This window comes from Grampus griseus, assembly GCF_964374135.1.
Source record: "Grampus griseus genome assembly, chromosome: X".
Classification (NCBI taxonomy): domain Eukaryota; kingdom Metazoa; phylum Chordata; class Mammalia; order Artiodactyla; family Delphinidae; genus Grampus; species Grampus griseus.
This window is the reverse complement of record NC_138999.1, coordinates 112,016,846-112,024,077: the sequence shown is the minus strand read 5'-3', so window position 1 is coordinate 112,024,077 and position 7,232 is coordinate 112,016,846. Positions and strand designations below refer to the sequence as shown.

General features: G+C 41.1%; 1 pseudogene across 1 annotated transcript; it reads right to left on the bottom strand.

The window, feature by feature from the left end:
- Window positions 1-294: 294 nt before the first annotated feature.
- On the bottom strand, window positions 295-1,234 carry LOC309817616 (olfactory receptor 10A7-like; annotated as a pseudogene). The gene has a single exon. The product of its transcript is annotated as an olfactory receptor 10A7-like (transcript).
- Between the last annotated feature and the right edge of the window lie 5,998 nt (window positions 1,235-7,232).

Sequence of the window (7,232 nt, the reverse complement as noted above, 5' to 3'; positions counted from 1 at the left end):
CTCCAGGATTGAGCTTTTGAAGGGATTATATGCTGCATTATTTATTGTCTATCCCAGAATGGTTCCCCTCCCACCAACTAGGAAATACTCCTCCCCTCTCACAGTATAAATATGCTCAAGGAGAGCTAGATCACTTCAAGGAAACAGAGACAAATCTACTAACCTTTCCCCCAAATCAGCTAAATAGATGATTTGAAGATTAACCAATATTTCAGGTTATAAAGATTATAATCTATCCTAAGTTTTGCTAATCAGACTGGGAGTTCCCTGAGCATGGGGAGAGTGCCTTGACCTTCAGGCTGCCATCATTTTGGTTGATTGAATGAAGCTCATCATTATAGACACAACCCTCAGCTTCCTCAGTGCTTCCTCGACATCTTTGTTTTTGAGGCTGTAGATAAGGCAGTTACACGTGGGAGAGACAACAGTATAGAGCAAGGAGAAGGTATGGTTGAGAATTGGCACCTGGCCGCCAAGGGCAGAGCATAGACTAACACCAAGGTCCCGTAAAACAAAGTCACAACCACTAGATGAGAGGAACAAGTGGAGAATGCCTTCTGCCTACCAGTCATGAAAGGTATATGTAAGACTGTGAAAAGAATCTTCCAGTAGGAGGCTAGGATTAGTCCAAAGGGGGCCAGAGTCACCAGTGCTGTTAGACTCATGCAGACCAGGTTGACTAGCTGGGGATCTGAGCAGAAGACCTTCTGCAGAGGCTTCAAGTCACAGAAGAAGTGGTCAATCTCATTGCCGCCACAGAAGGTCAAGCTGGATAGCAGCCTGGAATGCAGTTGCCACTGTGAAACCACTAACCCATGAGCCAATCACTAGCCCCAAACATATGGCTCCATGCATTAGTGTTGGATAGTGTAAAGGCCGGCAGACAGGTATTGGTCATATGACATCACTGCCAGAAGATAACATTCAGTGCTACCCAGGGCCCCAAAGAAGTAGAGCTGAATAATACAACCTACCATGGAGATCACTCTGTTCTCTCTCAGCAAGTCCACGAGCAACCTGGGCATGATACTCAATGTATAACAGACCTCCAGATATGAGAGGTTTGCCAGAAAGAAGTACATTGGTGTCTGGAGTCCCTGCTGAGTGCTCACCAGGATCACAGGAGGAGATTCCCAAAAATGGTGGCCAGGTAGACAGCGCCAAACACCAAGAAGAGCAAGGGACCCAATTCCTCGAGGTCTCCAAACCCCAGTATTATTAACTCAGTCACCATTATAGTGGTATTTCCTGGTCTCACAGAAGTCAGAAATTCCTGGAGATGTGTCAGTTTCTTCATATTATTATGTCAGATTACCACTTAGATTTCCTACACAGTACAATTCTAATCAGTGGTTGGAGCTCTGCACTGATTAGGGCATTTTGGGGGGACTGGCTCTCATTTTAGCCAGTTAAATTTGCCCTCAGAAAAACTTTTATGGAAATTAGCTGAACTTGTCATCTAGTCAGGGTGTGGAATAAGGATGAGAAGACTAAATGGTGGAAGGAATGGCTCAGTGAAAATCTGTCCCCATCCCTAAGGAAACAATTCAGAGTACAACTATATAAGACCCCCAAATTCACATCCAAAGGAGACATGTTTAGCCCATGCTTGGCATCCTTTGTGCCATTTTGGGTAGAAGAAATTCCCAAGGAAAACTCTTACTAAATCCTGACAATTCAAAGAAATGGCAGGCCAGATAGCAAATCATAATCACGATCTTCTTTATCAGAGCATGAAATGGAAGGTGAAATGCCAGGACTGAAGCAGAGAATCACTCCACTGATGTTACTGGGCCATCCATGCTTGTTTGCTGGTGACATCTCTGAGACAGTAGAACAGTAGTTGCTGGAGAGACAGTAGATTCTGGAAAACCAGGTGTACTTACTAAATATGTATGAATACAGATTTCTTATTTTTAAATCCTTCCCCATAAGAGGCTGTATTTTAGGCTTCTGGGTACAAAGCCTAGCAGCTGACATCTGAAACTGCTGGTTAGACTCATGTGCACACGTCTGAACACACACACACACACACACACACACACACAGAGACACACACACATCTGGATCTACACAGTCAGGTATAGATAGTCACATGTGCTATCTTCTTTGCCATCAGTTTTTTTTTGTTTTTTGTTTTCTTTAAATATATTTATTTATTTTTGGCTGTGTTGGGTGTTCGTTTCTGTGCGAGGGCTTTCTCTAGTTGCGGCGAGCGGGGGCCACTCTTCATCGCGGTGCCCAGGCCTCTCACTGTTGCGGCCTCTCTTGTTGCAGAGCACAGGCTCCAGATGCACAGGCTCAGTAGTTGTGGCTCACGGGCCCAGTTGCTCCACGGCATGTGGGATCTTCCCGGACCAGGGCTCGAACCCGTGTCCCCTGCATTGGCAGGCAGATTCTGAACCACTGCGCCACCAGGGAAGCCCTGCCATCAGTTTTTAATTTGGCTATCCCAGAATAGTCTTCTAGAAGTGAAATATTTGTGACATGGGACTTTGCCTGCAAATCAGAAATACTGACATTAGGGAGGTAGTGGCCATGGATTAGATCACAAGGCCCAAATAACCAGGCTTTTCATATAAATCATAGGCAGTGGAAGAGAAAATAGCATGTTTTCTCATTTAATTTTTCTACTAGTTTTTGTGAGGCAGTGTAGTAAAATTATTAAACACATGAACTCCAGTGCCATACTGCTCAGAATCAACTCCCAGCCTCTCTATTTACTAGCTATATGACCTTGGGTAAGTTACTTAAACTTTCTGGGCCTCAGCTTTCTCAGCTGAAAAAATTATCATAGTGGCTTCTCACAGTGTTGTTTTGAGGAGTAAATACATGTAAAGTAATTAAAACATAGTTAGCACTAAATAAACATTAAAGATTTTTCTTTACAAAATAATTTTTTTGTAAGAACAGCCCCACAGAAGCATTAACCAACATCATTAATCACTATACTTAAATAAGATGATACGATATAAATGCACAAGGAAAACTGTACATCTCTCATTACTTCTTTACTGTTACTTATCACCACTTAATTTCACCACTTAATTTAACTTAAAGATAATTTAAGATAACTCTAGTGTCTATCTATAGAGTTATATAAGGATTAGATGAGATCATGAATATAAAGTGCCTGCCACATAGAAACTGCTCAATAAATCATGGCTAATAATAGTACTAACAAAAATTTGCCTGAAGTCATCAAATGAACATGAGCTGAGATTCAAACACAGTTCTGTGTGACTCCAACATTCATAATCTTTCCACCACACAAACTGACTCACTGCCTGTTATTATCTACACGTATGTGTATAAGCAAAGAGTTTTCAGAAAGCTGTCTAAAAGAAATAAAGGCAGACTTACAATCTTATACCTTTTAGCCAGCCTTCTTCCTACACATCTACTTTGCACCAGGTACCCACCACATGCAAGCCATGGGCACCCACACTGTTCTCCAGTTCCTTCCCAGCTTCTGACCTTGGTTCTGCCTCCTTTGAGAAGGAATAAGGGGTTTTTATTGGGTATTCTCATCTCAGACTCCCACCTCTTCCTCAAGAGCTATGGCTCAGATTCATTCTCCCTGGTTTCCCCAATATTAAGACCATCCTTAACCAGGTCTTTGGGCCTCAGGCTACAGTGCTGACCCCTGGTGTTGGATACATAGCTGCCTAGCTAAAATCCACATTTTCTTTGCAGTTGGGTCAGGCCAACTGGGTGTGAATTGAATGATGTGCATAACTTTTAGTTCGTGCCCTTAAAAGAAAAGTACATATCCTCACCCTCCCCTTTTTACTCTTCCCATTGGCTGGAATACAGACCTGAGAGCAAAATCAGCAGCTGCCACCTGGGACTGAGATAGAAGTTGGATATTGAAAATAACATAGCAACAGCACAGTGCCAGCCTGAACCCTCAGCTAGAATAACACTAAACAGCCTACCTGGCTCTTTTGTGGAGATAAACACATTTCTATTTTGTCTAAGTCACTGAAGGTTTTAGTCGTTTTGGTACAACAACTTAACCTGTACCCTAACTAACAAATGATTATAACTATCTCCTGGGTTATTGTGATTATTCAACAAGATAATCCATATAAAATACTTAGCACAGTGGTTGGCAAATAGTAAACGGCAGTTATCATGATTTCTGTTGTTAGTGACTTCATTCCTCATCTCCATTCTTCCCCTTCTCTGGCATCTTTTTTTTTTAAATAATTCTACAGCATTTCTATTGATTGACTGATTGATTGATTGACTGTGTTGGGTCTTCATTTCTGTGCGAGGGCTTTCTCTAGTTGTGGCGAGCGAGGGCCACTCTTAATCGCGGTGCGCGGGCCTCTCACCGCCGCGGCCTCTCTTGTTGCGGAGCACAGGCTCCAGATGCACAGGCTCAGCAGTTGTGGTTCACGGGCCCAGTTGCTCCACGGCATGTGGGATCTTCCCAGACCAGGGCTCGAACCTGTGTCCCCTGCACCGGCAGGCAGACTCTCAACCACTGCGCCACCAGGGAAGCCCTCTGGCATCTTTAAATACCTTATCCTAACCAAATTTTGGTTCTCTCAAGACCCAATGCCTGGTCCGGCCCAACAACCTTTGATATGGATTTAACAATTTCCTACTCCCATGGGCTCAAAAACTCCCCGCTCATTCAGGAAGGGAATTTAAACACAAACAACCAGATTTTGCCCTTTTCCTAAACAAACCACAAATAACATATTTGACTGATTTGGGACTGGTTCATATTCCTAACAAGCTAGATAATCAGTCTTCAAACTGGGGTATGCAGAACCCAAGATCAATGGTGTTCAAATGGGGGAGATTTTGCACACATTCACCGCCCCATGTATTTGGCAATATCTTCAGACATCTCTGGTTGTCACAACTGGAGAGGGGCATCTAGCGGATAGAGGCCAGGGATGCTCCTAATCACCTTATAATGCACAGGACAGCCCTTTACAAAAGAGAAGTATCTGACCCCAAATGTTAATGATGTTGCTGTTGAGGAACCCTGCCCTAGAGGTGCACAATGACTTCCCAAAGAGGTAGGCAGACAGAGAGTGTTTTAAGAAAATTAATTTCTACTTTATATATGAACTATTCTCTAAAACTGATCTACTGTGAATGTGCCTGTGGTTGAAGAATCATTCCGGTCCTCTTCTCACCTCCCTTTTCACAATTACTCTTCTCCCACTTTTCAAGAGAAAGGACTACTCATTAGGCATCTTGAAACTTACCATTGTTGCAGTCACTTCCTTCTGTGAGAGTACAGCAGAGTGGAGTGGATAAGATCTTGAAGTTAGTTAGAGCATAGTCTCAGGTTCTAATTAATTCTCTGTCACTAACTCTGTGACTTATTTGCTTGTTTATTTTAACACTTTGCAGACTTCTGGTAACAGGGTTTCTTTCTTTAGTTTAAAATTTCATGGTACATATATATTTGTTGAATGTATAATAGGATGATCAAGAGAAGACTTTCAAGTATAAAAAGATGTATGAAATTAGGATAAAATTCTGTGGGGAAAGTAATTGGAAGTGTGAGTTCAAGAAGAAAAGGTAATGATGTTAAGTGTCTGACTGTTAGAGAACTTGTCCATTTATATTTTGCTGCGTGATAGTGGACATCAAAATACTACAGTATTTAGAATTCATTGAAAAAGTTAAAAGAATGATGCAAGAGTTTAATTTTAAACTGCCAGTATTTACAAGGTGACAGAAATTATACAGTGTTTGCATCTATCTGAACTTACAATGAAAAATTTCTAGATGTCAATTTGAAAATGTGTAAGGGGCCAGAGTACAGTACAAAGTTTAAAGAGCTATGTTCCTGCTGAATCCCCTCTGTGTCCTTTCTTGCTTGATGAAAAAACAGAAAGAGGAAAAAAAACAGTCACATAGAGATGTGATTAAAATGCAGCAGCAAATCCTACTGCACAAGACCAGTTTTCTCCGGTCCCCACTCACCCTGCCAGCTAGCTTCCAAGTGTTTTTCTTCTCCTGTTCAAGGAGTTCTTCATGCTCCCCCAGCCTTCCTTTCAAACTAACACCTATTTTTTTCCTTTTTTATGAAATAATTACTCTCTTAGTCATCACTGCAGGTCTCTGGACTCTTACAACCTGCCTATGACTCAACATGCTTTTAGCAAGTGGGCCTCCAGATACAATCCACAATTATCAGACAGAACTTTGAAAAATATATTAAAGAAAAGGAAAAGTTTTAAACAGTGGTATAAGGTGGTCCTCAAACACACACTCACACACACATACAGGCTGCACTCACAGAAAAGTTTTCTTCCCCATGCCAAAACCACTGGGAAAATGGACAAGTCAATCAAATGAATTAACTCAGTTGTTTGTTTTTATGCAGGAAATGGCAAAACCTGGTTCTTTTTTGGATCGCAACCTTTATTGTTTCAGGCAAGTTATGAAACCGGTGTGTGTTCACAGGCTCAGGAAAGTAATTTCATATGCACACACAAGCATACATCTATGCACACTGGGGACGTGTGATTGTAGCTGTGGTGAGCAAGAAAGGGTGTGTTTTTTGCCATCCAACAGCCCAGACCTACATTTTCACATTGAAATCAGAGAACACAACCTTAAAATAGAAATGGCAATAAAGAAAATAGCTCATTTTCATCTGGATTGGTTTGCAGAGCATAGTTCTCTACTGGACTCTGGCCTGGTAAATGTCTCTTGCCTCCCTGGAAGTCTGAGCTGCCATTTGATTCTTCCCTGTCTGAAGACAGCTTCTTTACATTCTAAAATAAGCCAAGGAAAAAAGTTCTTCCTCATACACTCCTTTAAGACCAATCAACAGGTGTGGATTTGATTTCCAGCTTATCCTATATTAGCTGTGTGACCTTGAGTAATACTCTTAACATCTCTAAGCCTCAGTTTCTTCATCTTCAAAACAGGGATAATGCTATACACCTTGATTGAAACACACAATGAGTGCTGAGGAGTAAATGAGACATACTGTGTTTAACGATTATTTAAAGTACTATATATAAAATACATTAAAATAACAATTATAAATATTATAATAATTAATTGTTATTAGTAGCTCCCAAGACCACATATTCCACAGTTGATAAGCTTTAGCTATTAGAAATAAATCAGAATCAGAATCCTTTTAAATTCATCCCTGGTCTGCTCACTGATTCTATATAACATAGATCTAACATTTTCTAAGATAATAGATAGTATTTTGATCTATATCTTGATCTTCAGATAAT